At 36.9% G+C, this 14,899-nt stretch overlaps 1 protein-coding gene across 3 annotated transcripts in view; it reads left to right on the plus strand.

Moving 5' to 3' along the window:
- Positions 1–14,899, plus strand: part of PTGER3 (prostaglandin E receptor 3) — a 250,471-nt gene that overhangs the window by 163,928 nt on the left and 71,644 nt on the right. The gene's annotated exons all lie outside the window — the stretch shown is intronic.

A 14,899-nucleotide genomic window follows, 5' to 3' on the forward strand; every position in this document is an offset into this window, starting at 1 on the left:
TGGTTCCTATGACCTCAGATACAGATCATTTGCTTAATCAAAGCACCTGAGATGCCCTAGAGAAAAAGTAAATCTTTGGGAACAAAATTAACATCTTCCAAATTTGAATTTTGACAGAAATTGGCAAGAGGAACAATTGTATTAGAGGCTCTTAACCGCTAGAACATTTGGGGACTCCATAACTGTTAAGTCTGTTCTGACTTTTAGTGATTGCTAACAAGTGGGCAGTAGCTAATCAGGGTCTGCAAACTATCTAAATGGCTAGTTTGTTTTAAACCAGTTTTTTAACCACATTCTGTTTTTAATCAGTACACTAGATTTGTGTCTTCATCACTTCCTTCTTGGTTATTTTATAAGAATAATCATCTAAGTTTTGTGTAATTCTTAACCAGTTTACTTCCTTTCCAAACTCTCCATTCATTCATTTGCTCATTAACAAATTTATCCAACCTGCACTTAGAAATCATCACATGCCAGTACACAAAGATGTATAAGACAGTTTCTCTTCTCACAGTTCATAGCCCAGGGAGGGGAATATAGACCGTAACAGAAAATGACAATTCAAAAATCTGATTGAAGTCCACATACACATGAGAATCACATGCACAATTCTGTGATTTTCTCTAGTAAGGCAACTTACAATATAATTTTATGCAAATGCTTCTTACACTAAGCTTGTGAGGTAGGCAGAATAAACAGAGGTCTCAGGAAGGTTAAAATGTTATCGATAAATCACAGAGACCCTATCTGTCCTGTTCCCACTGTGACCTGTGCGCAAGTTCCGGGCATACACTGAGAATTCAATAAATATTTTTTTACTGAAATACTGAACATTGCTAGTTAATGTGAAACTGATCGTTAAACTCAGGTGTCCAGATCTTGAGACCAGTGTTTATTCTGCTGGATCCATATGTAGTGTCAGCTGTGATCATTCCCTCTCTTTGCTCCTCAGAGCAATGGCTTTCATCTGCCTTGAATTCCATCTGCTTGAGAAAAAGCATTCCAATTAATTAATGATTCTGAAACTACTACCTAATATATTAACAAACTTGACAATGGTCTGGTTGAGGCAAAAGATGACTGGTTCTCTAGGTATTGCACCTGAGTAGCTAATTTTTATCAGAGGAGCCATCAGATCACATAAGAGAGATGACCACACTGCTCTCTTGCAGAATGCCAGCCTTAGGAGCCCTTTGGCAAGCTTATGAAAAACAGTGCAGAGCCAGAGATGTGACATTTTCTAATGACAAATAACTGGATTTGATTCTGAAATGCTCATATTCTTCATCATTAAAAGATGGACACTATAAAATTAGTGGTTATGATGATGCCAATGATGACAGTAATGAAGTTAATAATAAAAAGGAAAAGAGCTACCATTTATTTAGACCAAACTACAATCCAGCAACGTGCCAAATGATTTCTACATGTTATCTCAAACAAGTCCTAACAATTCCATATTAGCAATAATATCATCCATTCCAATTCACAGGTAACAGAGGCTTTCATTAAATCCAAATATTCAATAAGTGCAATTCATTCTTAAGAGGATGTGCTGCTCTCTTCTGCTTACAGCCACTTTAATCTATTTCTCTTTACACACACACACACATAATATTAGAGAAAATAAAAGTGTATCAGCTGTAACAAAGGGAAAGCCCGCAGTTGATTAAACAAAATACTGAAGACCATGAAATACTTCCCAATTCATAACATGAAGCATTATCCTGACACCAAAACCAGGAAAAGACATTACAGAAAGCAAGCTATAGTCCAATGTCTCTCATGAACACAGACACAAAAATTATTTTACAAGTATTAGTCAATCAAATCCAATGACATAAAAAGGCATAGCATCATGACTACATGCAGTTGTCCTAGAAAGACAAGGTGGCTTAACATTCAAAGATCAATGTAATTCATATCTGTGGACTAAAGAATAACCATATGATTATCTCAATTCTTGAAAAAAATGCACTTGAAGAAATCTAACATTCAGACTTGGTTAAATCTCTCAGAAAACCAGAGGTTAACAGGAACTTCCTTAATATGATAAATGGCATCAGTGAAATTCTGTAGCTTCATATCATACTTAGTATTTAAAAACCTAACACTTTCCTCCAAGATAGACAAGGAGACAGAGATGTCTGTTCTGTATTTCACATTGTACTGGAGATCCAGCCAGGGAAATAAGACAAGAATAAGAAAAAAAAGGAACATGGATCAGAAATTAGAAAAAATAAAACTTTTTTTTTCATAGATGACTTCACCACCTATGTAGAAAATTCTAAAGAATTTTTAATAAGCTATGGAAACTAACCAGTGAGTTTAATACGGTTATGAGATACAATGTGAAATTTTGAAAATGAACAACATTTTTATATACTAGTGATGAGCAATCAAAAATGGAAATTAAAAGATAATACAACTTACAATATCAAAAAATATAAAATAAGGATAAAGTTGATAAGTTATGCATAAAATTGATATGCTGAAAATTGTAAAGCATTGTTGAGAGAAATTTTAAAAGACCTAAATAAAGGAGAGGTAAATCATGTCCACAGAATGAAAGACAATATTGTTAAAGATGGCAATCCTTTCCAAATTTACCTATAGATTCAAGGCAAATCCAATCAAAATTTCAGCAGGTGTTTTCTATAAAATGATAAATTGATCATAAAATTTGTAGGAAAATGCCAAGAATACAGAACAACATTGAAAAATAAGCAAAATTGGAGGATTTATACTACTTGATTTCAAAACTTATTATAAAGCTAAAGTAATCAGAGTATGATACTGACATAAAGATAAACATAGATCAATGGATCAGAATAGGAATTCAGAACTAGTCCTACACATATATAATCAATTAACTTTTTTTTTAACAAAGGTGTTAAAGCAATTCAATGATAAAATTAATCTTTTCAACAATGATGCTGGAGCAATTAAATGTGTGTGTATGCTCAATCACTTAATTATATCTGACTCTTTGTGACCCTGTGAATTGTAGCATGCAGCATTCCCTGTCCTTCACCGTTTCCCAGAGCTTGCTCAAACTCACGTCCACTGAGTCAGTGATGCCATCCAGCCATCTCATCCTCTGTCACCCCTTTCTCCTCGTGCCTTCAATCTTTCCCAGCATCGAGTCTTTTCCATTGATTCAGCTGTTCGCATCGGGTGGCCAAAGTACTGGAGCTTCAGCTTCAGCATCAGTCCTACCAAAGAATATTCAGGGTTGATTTCCTTTAGGATGGACTGATTGGATCTCCTTGCTGTCCAAGAGACTCTTGAGAGTCTTCTCTAGCACCACAGTTCACAGGCATTGATTCTTCTGCACTCAGCATTTTTTACTGTCTAGCTTTCACATCCATACATGGCTACTGGAAAATCCATAGCTTTGACTATACAGACCTTTGTTGGCAAAGTAATGTCTCTGCTTTTTCATATGCTGTCTAGGTTGGTCATAGCTTTTCTTCCAAGGGGCAAGCGTCTTTTAATTTCATGCTTGCAGTCACCATCTGCAGTGATTTTGGAGGCCAAGAAAAGAAAGTCTGTCACTGTTTCCATTGTTTCCCCATCTATTTGCTGTGAAGTGATGGGCCCAGATACCATCACCTTAGGTTTTTGAATGTTCCATTTTAAGCCAGCTTTTTCACTTGCCTCTTTTTCTCTCATTAAGAGGCTCTTTAGTTCCTCTCTGCTTTCTGCCATAAGAGTGGTATCACCTGCATATCAGAGGTTATTGATACTTCTCCCCACAATCTTGATTCCAGCTTATGCTTCATCTAGTTGGGCATTTCTCATGATGTACTCTGCCTATAAGTTACATAAGCAGGATGATATAGCCCTGAAGTACTACTTTCCCAATTTTGAACCAGTCCATTTTAGACTGGGTTTAGAACCACATTAGGTTCTAAGTGTTGCTTCTTGACCTGCATACAGGTTTCTCAGGAGGCAAGTAAGGTGGACTGGTATTCCTATCTCTTTAAGAATTTTCCAGTTCATTGTGATCTACACAATCAAAGGCTTTAGTGTAGTTAATGAAGCAGAACGCATTCACTAGAATGGCTGAAATAAACACTGATCATACCATATGTTGCTGAGGTTGTAAAACAAGTAGAACTCTCTCTTTCACTATTGATGGGAATGGAAATTAGGACAACCGTTTAGCCATGTCTTAAAAGGCTAAACCTAACACATACTATATGTGTTCTACAGTTATTCTACTGCTAGCTATTTACCAAGAGAAATAAAAGCTTTTCTGTACCCAAGACTTGTACGCAAATATTCATAGCAGCTTTGTTTGTAATGCTCCAAAGCTAGACTAGAAACAACTCGCAAGTACATAATAGATAAGCAAACTGTGGAATACATTTATTAACACAATAGAATACTACTAATAAAAAGAAAAACTTGATATATGCTAAAACATGAGTAAGTCTCAAAGCAATTATAAATGAATCAGTCAGGCAAAAAGTACATACTACATAATAAAATTTGTATAAAATTCAAGGAAATACAAAATGCAACAGCAGGATGCAGACTGCTAGTTGATTGAGGATGGTGGTGGTCATGGAGAGATGTGTTGCAAACAGGCACAAAGGAAATATTGTGAGGGAAGTGTGTGTTCTGTTTCCTGATGGTATAGTTTCATGGGTGTATACATATGCCCCTAGTGATCAAATTGCATACATAAATATGTGCAATTTGTTTTATGTTGATTATACCTCGAAGCAACTATAAACATAAAAAAACAAAAGAAATTAAAATAGAAGCCTTCTTCTCTCCTTTGTTTCAAATTGAGTCTAACTATTACATGGCTGACATGGACACTCAATGGTATCTGGGACTCAGCCTCCTACAGTCTTCTTGCTCTAAAATCCACAACATGCAGCTTTCATCTTATGGTTTAAAATAGCTGTTCCATCTCATTCTGTTATATCCATGTGATAGCCAGTGGGAGAGAGGGGAAAGAAGTGGAAGTAAATCCTTTCTTTTAAGTGCATAAACGAGACTTTGAACACATCGCTTCTGCTAACATTCCACTGAACTGTGCTGCTGCTGCTCCTGTCTCCTCAGTCGTGCTACATGACCACAATTTACCAAGGGAGACCAGGACATTTAGTCTTTTAACTGTGTTATTATGTACCTAGCTAAAAATCAGTTACCATTACTAAGAGATAAGATTCTAGAAATCTCTACCCACCCCAAATATAAACATTTTATATGGGATTTCACTTGAACCAATTCAATGAATAGGCTATTGATTATGTTATAGTTTGTAAAGGTCACAGATCAGAGACATTCTCTGTTTTTTTTCTTTTTTTCCTGTTATAAAATGGAAAGAGCTAGATACTATATTGAAGAAGAAAAGGATGGTCTCCTGGATTCTAAAATCAGAGTCCAAAGCTGTGTGGATGTTGAGAAGATGTGACAATTGCCTATGATTTTGTAGCATCTTGTAATTATGTTGTCTTCTCAAAAACACCCAAAGTCACTAAAACTTTGAGTTCTTTAATCTATGACCAGCCAGGTCCGCTGATATTTCTTTGAGTCTGCATAGTGTACTTCTATCTCCATGCACATTAGAGCAATGTTTGATGTTATTATCATCTAATTTCTGAGAAATTACTTTTTCCCATCATGACTGAGGACCTTAGAATTATGAAAGTACTAAGAAATTGTATAGCTCTGCTACAAAATGTACGAGTCTCTTTTTCTTCCTGAATATTCATTAATAGAAGATGAAGGTAATCGGTCAAAAGTGAATAATAACAATAAACATTATTCATCTGGGGCCCTTTTATTCACTGTGGAATCAAAAACAAATACAATTTTTATTTCCACTTAAGCTATAATTCTATTTACCCTCTGAGTTTCACAGAGTTTTATTTGATCTAACCTCATTTTAAACTTTAGATAGAATGGTTTTAAAAATTCCATTATATGAGATTCTATCTCCCTCTTTCCCATCCTCTTTACAGTGAGGTCTGTTTCTGCCATTCTACATTTTTTGTCTTCCCCAGTTTATTTTTTCTTCTCCTTTCATAGAACACACACTTTGCATTTGAAATTTCATTTGAATGTACTTCTAATTCAAAGCTTAATATTAACCATTTTAAGGGAGAAAAGATTAGAATGAAGAGAAGAAAATGTATCTATAACTGTCACAAGGGTACTACCAGATTTCCAGAATTTAGGGAGAAGACATTCTTTTAAGATAAACATTTTCCTTAGTCCCATGAAGTATCTGATGTTATCAAAACATGTGCTCTAAATTTTGATTTGGAAAACAAGAATCATCCCTGTAACTTATGGAGAGGGAAATTTATGAGTTAATATAACTGAGTATAAAAGCCAGAAAATAGGTATTAAAAAGGAATAAAATGCCAGTAAAAATTAGATACAGGTATTTATAATCTAGGTTGTCTGACTGTCTCTCTCTATTTCTAACAGCCTGATATTTTGTTCAAGTTATGTACATTTGATTCTCAATCTATAATGATAAATTTTACACCTTTGACATCCTTGTTTTGGTGACTTTTGGGACCCTACTCCCAGTACACTGTTTATGACATTTTTTAAAACCGGTGCTTGTATATTTCTTCTATTTTGTAAATGTCACTTCTTTGTGGACATTCTCAGCAGAAAGGAAAGTTGAGGTATTTTTTTAGAGAAAATTAATTAGATCTAACAGTTTCTAGATCATTGATTTTTTCCCTAGGCAAAATGAAAATTCTGATTTTTTAAGGTATTCATTTAAAGTCACAGTCAAACGCTTCCAGCCATCTTCAGCATCCTGGATATAACTGGTTGGACAGGAGAACAGGGGACATGTATTGGGGATGAGTTGACAGATCCCACAACTGTGACCCTATCATCTAGCCATGTGGCTTTAGGTAGAACATGTGTCGTTTAGAGTTTGGCAGCAGAAAAAGCAAATGAGTTCATTTTGAACATGGGGATATTCTTTTGGATTAAAATTGCAAACCTTTAATTTCCTAGAAAAGTGCTTTCCTGTCACTGCTTTCAGTTCCTTGCAATTTCAATAAAATTTTGATCATGTGGAAATTGTTATTTATTAGCACTTACTGACAATAATAATAGGTAACAATTACTGAGTGCCTGCTAAAGTGCCAGGCAATATACTAATTTCTTTATGTGAAATATCTTAAATCATCTTCACGTTAATTCTATGATGTTTGTACTATAATGTGTGTTTACAGATGGGGACATAGAGCCCACAGTTGATAAGTGGTGATGTACACACCTCAATTCAATCCTCTGATTCTTAATGGATACATTTCCTTGTAAATGCCCTGCAATAAGGGAGAATGAAGAAAATTAATGCTTCTTATAGACACCCTTCATTTACTTGAGATATATTCCTTTTTGTTCCTTGTAATAACCTAGATGACATACATTCAAAGACATTTTTTTAAAAACTACAATAAAAACATCCTTGTCAAGTTGACTGTTGATAAGCCTGAATATTTTATTTCACTTGTGAATTAATGTATCTTCAGGCCATCTGATCTCAGTCTCTTCCTAGCTTCATTTCCTGCCACCTCCACACAACTGTGTGCAATTACGCCACATCCTGTGAGCTCTCACATTCCTGGACCTTCAATGCTTCCACCAGGAGTGACCTTCTTCTGCATTTAGCCATCCATTAGGATCTTTTGTAGGGCCCTCTGAGACTCCTCCAGGCAGAGTGAATTTCTGCTGTAATCCCATGTCAATTCATATATATTTTGACTGTACAGTATTTTCAGTATCATTTATGTTGAATAATGAAAACAGTAAAAAAAAAATAATGGTTTACACTGTAAAGTATGTCTCCCTCTCATGCTTGAATTGCAGGCCTTTCCTAGCCCAGCAACTATTCCCATGATAGTTACACACAGAAACATACATGCACACATAGCTTTGGGTTTTGCACAATTGAAAGCCTAAGCAGCACGGTATTCTGAATCTTGCTTTCCTCACTTGACAATATGTTAAACTTCTTTCTATATTAGCATATAAGCCTTATTATTTTTAATGGCTCTAAATATTTTAATATGGCACACCATAATTTATTTACCCATCATCTTATGATGGACATTTGAACTGTTTCTAGGCCTTACAAACAATGCTGCAATCAGTACACTTGCTTGTATGCTTCTAAAGAAACCCAGTGGATACAAGAATGATACTTGAAATCAGATTTCCTGGGTCTGAACCCTGACTCTAAACTAATAGCTCTTACTGTTTTGTTTGTTTTGTTTTTTAATTTTTGGTTGTGCTAGGTCTTTGTTGCTATGTGTGGGCTTTCTCTAATGTGGCGAGCAGGGGCTATTGTTCATTGCAGTGCGTAGGCTTCTCATTGCGGTGGCTTCTTTTGTAGAGCAAGGACTCTGGGTGAATGGACTTCAGTAGTTGCAGCGTATGGGCTCACTAGTTGTAGCGCGCTGGCTTTGTTGCTTAGCAGCGTGTGGACTCTTCCCAGACCAGGGATCAAACCCGTGTCCCCTGCAGTGGCAGGCAGACTCTTATCCACTGCACCACCAGGGAAGTCCAGCTCTTACAGCCTTAGTCAAATTATTTAACCTCTGTATGCTCCAATTCCCTTGTGTAAAATGGGGGTTTAACAGTAATTTCATAAGATTTTTCTGAGGATTAAGTGACTTGTGACCCAGAAAGAGCTTTAATGTGTAGTATATGGTAAGCACTTGATGAAACTTACTGCTATTAACATAAAATCATATATGTCTTTGGGCACTTGTGTGAGTACATCATTAAAATAAATTCCTGTGAGTGATATTTGACATTTATATTTTTATAGCTATCCATCTTAATAGGGTTCCTTTAGAAGCAGACCCTACGACCGAGATCTAAATACAATTACACCACTTTGGTGGTGAAGAAAAATCCAAAAGGGGTAGGAAAATGAAACAGAAAGAAAAGGAAGTTAATAAAACGTACCTGGAGCCCAGTCCTGCTGAGGAAACGCAGAAGCAGTATTGACATAAGCTTCAGAGTTATCTTAAGGGACCTGGGTGCTTGGAGCACTAACTCTTGTCTTGCCCAGTCCATCACTGTCTGAGGGCCCTTGTATGATCCCCCAAGCAGTAGCTTCTAAAAGCAGAGTGCTGGGAAGGCTCTGCCTTGGTTCTGCCAATAATGAGATCATCTGGAGATAATTTTAAAAGAGTAACAAAAAACTTGACTAAAAATAATTTTGATTTTTATCATCATAATGTCCTGAGAATTCTCTACAACCTTAGTTATTAAATAACTCCTCCCCTCAGGGGGACTCCCCACCTTGCTTCCCTGTATTCCACTGCCTGGGAGGTATTAATTCCTCACACTACTGGCCTATTTCACAGGAGCATAAAGTGGGTTTTATTGGCCAGTGAAAGAAAGAAATGCAGGAGCTGGCAGCTGGAGGCCTGACCAGTATGAACCGAAGGCCAGGGGAGAGATGATATGGTCACAATACCAACAGCATCCGCTGCAGTCAAACCTGCCCCACTCTGACCATCTACACAAGTTCATGACCATTTGTAGTGCTTGAAGTTTTGCCCAGAGCGGTGATAATTTTTCCTCACTACTGTCTTTCATGACCACCCCTTAGTAGAACTGTGCTGCGTAAGCGGTCGGTCTATTTTCGGCTCACATGATTTACTGAGCCAACCTCCCCATGACTCAGACCTGGGTTTTATTGTCCTCTGACAACTGGTTTATAAGAACTCTCTGTGAAGTCATAGGTGTGACCTGAGAGAGAGACATTCATTTAATGAGTTAAGAAACCTCGAGGGCTAGGCTGCCAGCTTGTGTGATTTAGCTGTTTCCCCTGCACATGCTCATGCCTGATCATAAGTGGACTAGGATGACGGGTTACTGCTGGGCCTGTCCAGTCCAGTGGCTTGGAGAATCTGACAGTAACCATCTCCTGTCAGTCACCTGAGGTCCCATAATCAGCCCAGTTTCTGCTAGGTCCAATAGCAAACCAAGAGCTATTTTCTGAATGTTATTGGCTTTCATACTGTATCCTAATTGATAGTTGAGCCTATCATTTCTTTTCCTCAGCATACCTATGACACTAATAGCAGCCAGCCAAATCCATTCTCCTTACAATTGCCATTATCCCCTTACCTCTTGTCTAGAAAAATTGTATGTCAGTGTATGACCTTCATCCCATATCACAACCAGTGTCAGCAGGCAATGATGGCATTTGGAAATCAGGCCTGCAAACACTGAAATTTAGGGTCATGGAGATACAGACAGGGAGCCAACAGCTTCCTGTAAATATTACTAAATTATCTTCCAGAGAAGGCACTTCATTTTACATTTCCACTCACAAAATGCAAGGCCACTGTTTTTATCCATGGTGACTCGGACACTTTAGAATCTGCCTGCAATGCAGGAGACCTGGGTTTGATCCCCGGGTCAGGAAGATCCCCTGGAGAAGGGAATGGCAACCCACTCCAGTATTCTTGCCTGGAGAAACCCATGGACAGAGAAGCCTGGTGGGCTACAGTCCATGGGGTCGCAAAGAGTCAGACACAACTGGGTGACTAACACACACCTTTTCAATGTATTATCAAATTTCAAAGCCTAATCTGATAGGCTTTTTAAAACAGTTTTATTTAAAAATTTTTTTTTAAAGTTTTAAAATTTTAAAATAGTTTTCTTCCCTTTTTTTTAAACATTTTGTTTTATATTGTAGTATAGTTGATTAACAATGTTGTGTTAGTTTCAGGTTTATAGCAAAATGATTCACTTATACATATATATGTGTCTATTCTTTTTTTGAGTTCGAGCAAACTCCAGGACAGGGAAGCCTGGAGTGCTGCAGTCCCTGGGGCTGCAAATAGCTGGATACAACTTAGCAATTGAACAGCAAATTCTTTTTCCATTTAGGTTGTTAGATAATATTGAGCAGAGTTCCCTGTGCAATATAGTAGGTCTTTGTTGGTTATCTATTTTTAATATAACAATGTGTACATGTGAGTCCCAAACTCCCTACCTATTTATTCCCTATAACCTTTCCTTCTGTCTGTAAATCTGTTTCTGTTTTGTAAATGATTTCATTCGCATCATTTTTTTAGATTCCATATATAAGCAATACCATATGACATTTCTCTTTCTCTGACTTATGTCACTTGGTTTGACAGTCTCTAGGTTCATCCATGTTGCTGCAAAGGGCATTATTTCATTCTTTGTAATGACTGAGTAATATTCCATCTTCTTCATCCATTCATCTGTCAACAGACATTGAGGTTACTTCCATGTTCTGGCTATTGTAAATAGTGCTGCAAATAACACTGGAGTGCATGTATCCTTTCAGACCAGGTTTTTCTCTAGGTGTATACCTGGGAGTTGGATTGCAGGGTCACATGGTAGCTCTATTTTCAGTTTTTTAAGGAACCTCCAATACTTCATTGTTTTATGTGCATTTCTTTCTTGTGAAGTTACATCTGTTTTCAGACATATGAAAACCATTGATAAGTCTTTCACAATGAAAAAATCCACTGGCAATCCCTTTTTACATGCTTTGCCATTTTTTCTATCTTGTTGATCTTTTTTCTAATGATTTGTCAAAATTCTCTCTGTACTAAGGAAATTAGCCTCTATCAAATGGCTAGTAAATTCTTTCTCATTTTATATTTCTACTTTTTTGTTATTTAGAGTATTTTTTGTTTTTCTGAAAAAGTTTTTATATAGCTAGGTGTCTTAATCTTTTCTTTAATGCTTCTAGCTTCTTGCTTATAAAGATTTCCTTGTTACTAAAATTATAAAACAACTCTCCTCTGTTATTCTCTACTTATTTTAATTGTTGTACTTTAATTATTTATGTTTTTGTCTCCTTTGCTAGACTTTAACATCCTGAAAATCACATTTCCAGGACATAGAAAACATTAAATGAACAATGACTTTCTCCCTTCCTTCCTATCTTCTTTTCTTTCTATCTTACATATTTTTCTAACCTCAATACTTATCAAAGTATCTGGTATATAGTAAGTGCTCAATCATCTTTTTTAAATTTATTTTTAATTGGAGGATAACTGCTTTACAATAGTTGTTGGCCTCTGCCACACAATAGAATGTGAATCAGTCATAAGTATACATGTGTCTCTCCCTCTTGAATCTTCCCCCCCACCCTCCACCCCATCCCACCCCTCTAGGTTGTCACAGAGCACCAAGTTGAGCTCCCTGTGTTATAGAGCAACTTCCCATCACTTATTTTACATATGGTAATATATATGTTTCAATGCTACCTTCTCAATTCATCCCACCCTCTCCTTACCCGACTGTGTCCAAAGTCTGGTCTCTATGTCTGCATCTCTATTCCTACCCTGTAAATAGGTTCATCAGTACCATTTTTCTAGATTCCATATATACATGTTAATATATAAAATTTGTTTCTCTCTTTCTGACTTACTTCCCTCTGTGTAACAGGCTCTAAGTTCAACCACCTCATAGAACTGACTCAATGCATTCCTTTTTATGGCTGAGTAATATTCCATTGTATATATGTACCACAACTTCATCCATTTATCTGTCAATGGACATCTAGGTTGCTTCCATGTCCTAGCTATTGTAAATAGTGCTGCTATGAACATAAGCCTTTTTCAGCTATGATTTTCTTAAGTTATATGCCCAGTAGTGGGATTGCTGGGTCATATGGTAGTTTTATTCCTAGTTTTCAGAATGGGAGAAAATAATTGCAGATTAAACAAAGGATTTGTCTCCAAAATGTACAAGCAACTCATTCATGCAGCTTAATTCAAGAAAAACAACCTCTTGCTGAGATTCAACTGCTCTAACTCTTTCATACTAGAGAATGAAAATAAAAATGCACTTTGGACCCTGAAATGCTTTGCAGTGTGAAGATTTTCTATAACTACAACAAGAGCAAAAGCTATGACTATCACCCTAGCTTGTTACAAATTTCTGAACAGCCTTTCTATTGGTGAACAGACTGACATTTGGTCATTACAGGTGACCTAACATTCAATGACCATAAATGTCCTTGACAACAAAAATACTGTCTTGTGACTCTAATCTAATCCAACTTGCTAATCACAGAAAACACCTGGTATTTTTCTAGGTCATTGATTAATGAGGAAACACTTGGTTTACAGTTAATCTGAACTCTTACAGTTCCTCAGAATCTATTTGTTTTATAAGAAGCCTGTTCCGTACGCTGTTTGCTTTTATTGCTGTGCAGACATAAGATAAGGGGCTTCCCTGGTGGCTCAGATGGTAAAGAATCTGTCTGTAATGTGGGCGACCTAGGTTCAATCTCTGGGTTAGGAAGATTCCCTGGAGAAGGGAATAACAACTCACTCTAGTATTCCTGCCTGAAGAATCCCATGGACAGAGGAGCCTGGTGGGCTACAGTCCATGGGGTCACCCGTTGCAAACAGTAGGACACATCTGAGTAACTAACATTTTCACTTTCAGGCTTAACATAAAACAAAAAACATATCTTTAAACAACTTTTCTTCAAATTGAGAAAATGCAACTTGGGAGTAATTTTTGGAAATGCATGTCATGTGTTCAATGCAATGCCCTCCTTCATTCCCTTGGTTTTCCATCAATTTTATTGATACAAAAGGAAAGGGAGAAATCAAACTAAGCTAAACTGTACATATTAAAAGCATTTGTACACATTTTTAATTCAATACTTTAAGAGCTAAGTATTATTATGCCTATTTTTAAATTGAAGAAACAGAGATTTGGAGAGATTAAAAAATTTATGAAATAGCAACTTACAAAGCTATTATACAAAATTTAAGCTCCAGAACCATATGACCACAGAGCTCACATTTCCCCACTCCAACAGGCAGCATGTATAAGAATAATTTAACACAATTTTAAAAAATAATGATCCTAGAGGCCCACTTTAAGAGATTCCAATTTTAAAATTCTGTGGAAGAATCTAGACATCAGCAAGTTTTAAAAGTTCCCCAGGAGATGCTAATGTGCAATCTGGTCTGGACCAGAGCACTATTCTGCTTTCACTTTCATAAATATCCCAGACATTTACACAGTGGTCTTATAGTTTTCAAAGTTTGTTTGTTTGTTTTAATCCATAGTTCATTTCATCATTAAACCAACTCAGTTAGGGATTATCATGCCCATGAACTAGGAGAGAAGATGCAAAACATTTTTAATCTTAATAGTATAATCAGTAACAGAAATCCAATAAAATTTGAAGAGGGTCACCCTAATGTTTTTATCTTACTGAGAATCTCCTAATCTTGGGACTTCCCTGGAGGTCTGGTGGTTAACTCCATGCTTCCAGTGCAGAGGGTGCAGGTTCAATCCCTCATTAGGGAACAAAGACCCCCCATGTCTATATGCCACATGGTGTGGGGGGAAAACGGAGAGTCTCTTAATCTTGCTCCCCTCTGGATCCTTCCTTTCTTTCCCTCCTCCAACAGTCTAGTTCTCAGCCCAGGACTCCAAGAGCTACTAATACTTAGGTATTGTTTGAAGCTCTCAGCTCTGTGTGCATGAGAGGGAGTGGTTGCCGTGGAGGACGGTGATTTATTACTGAAGCAACATAGGTTAGTAGTAAAAAGAGTTGAGGATAGAAGTCTGACACCTTAAGAAAGTGATTTTATTTTTTTGAAGCTCAGGCTCAACAACGAAATAGGGAAAATAATAGTAATTATTTATAACGAAAATAAGATAGAGCTTCCCAGGTGACTCAGTGGTAAAGAATCCACCTGCCAATGCAGGAGTTGCAGATTTGACCCCTGGGCCAGGAAGATTCTTTGGAGAAGGAAATGGAAACCTGCTCCAGTATTTTTGCCTGGGAAATCCAATGGACAGAAAAGCCTGGAAGGGGCGGCTACAGTCCATGGGGTCGCAAAAAGAGTCAGACACAGCTTGGCAACTA

The sequence above is a fragment of the Cervus canadensis genome, chromosome 2 (assembly GCF_019320065.1).
Source record: "Cervus canadensis isolate Bull #8, Minnesota chromosome 2, ASM1932006v1, whole genome shotgun sequence".
Classification (NCBI taxonomy): Eukaryota; Metazoa; Chordata; class Mammalia; order Artiodactyla; family Cervidae; genus Cervus; species Cervus canadensis.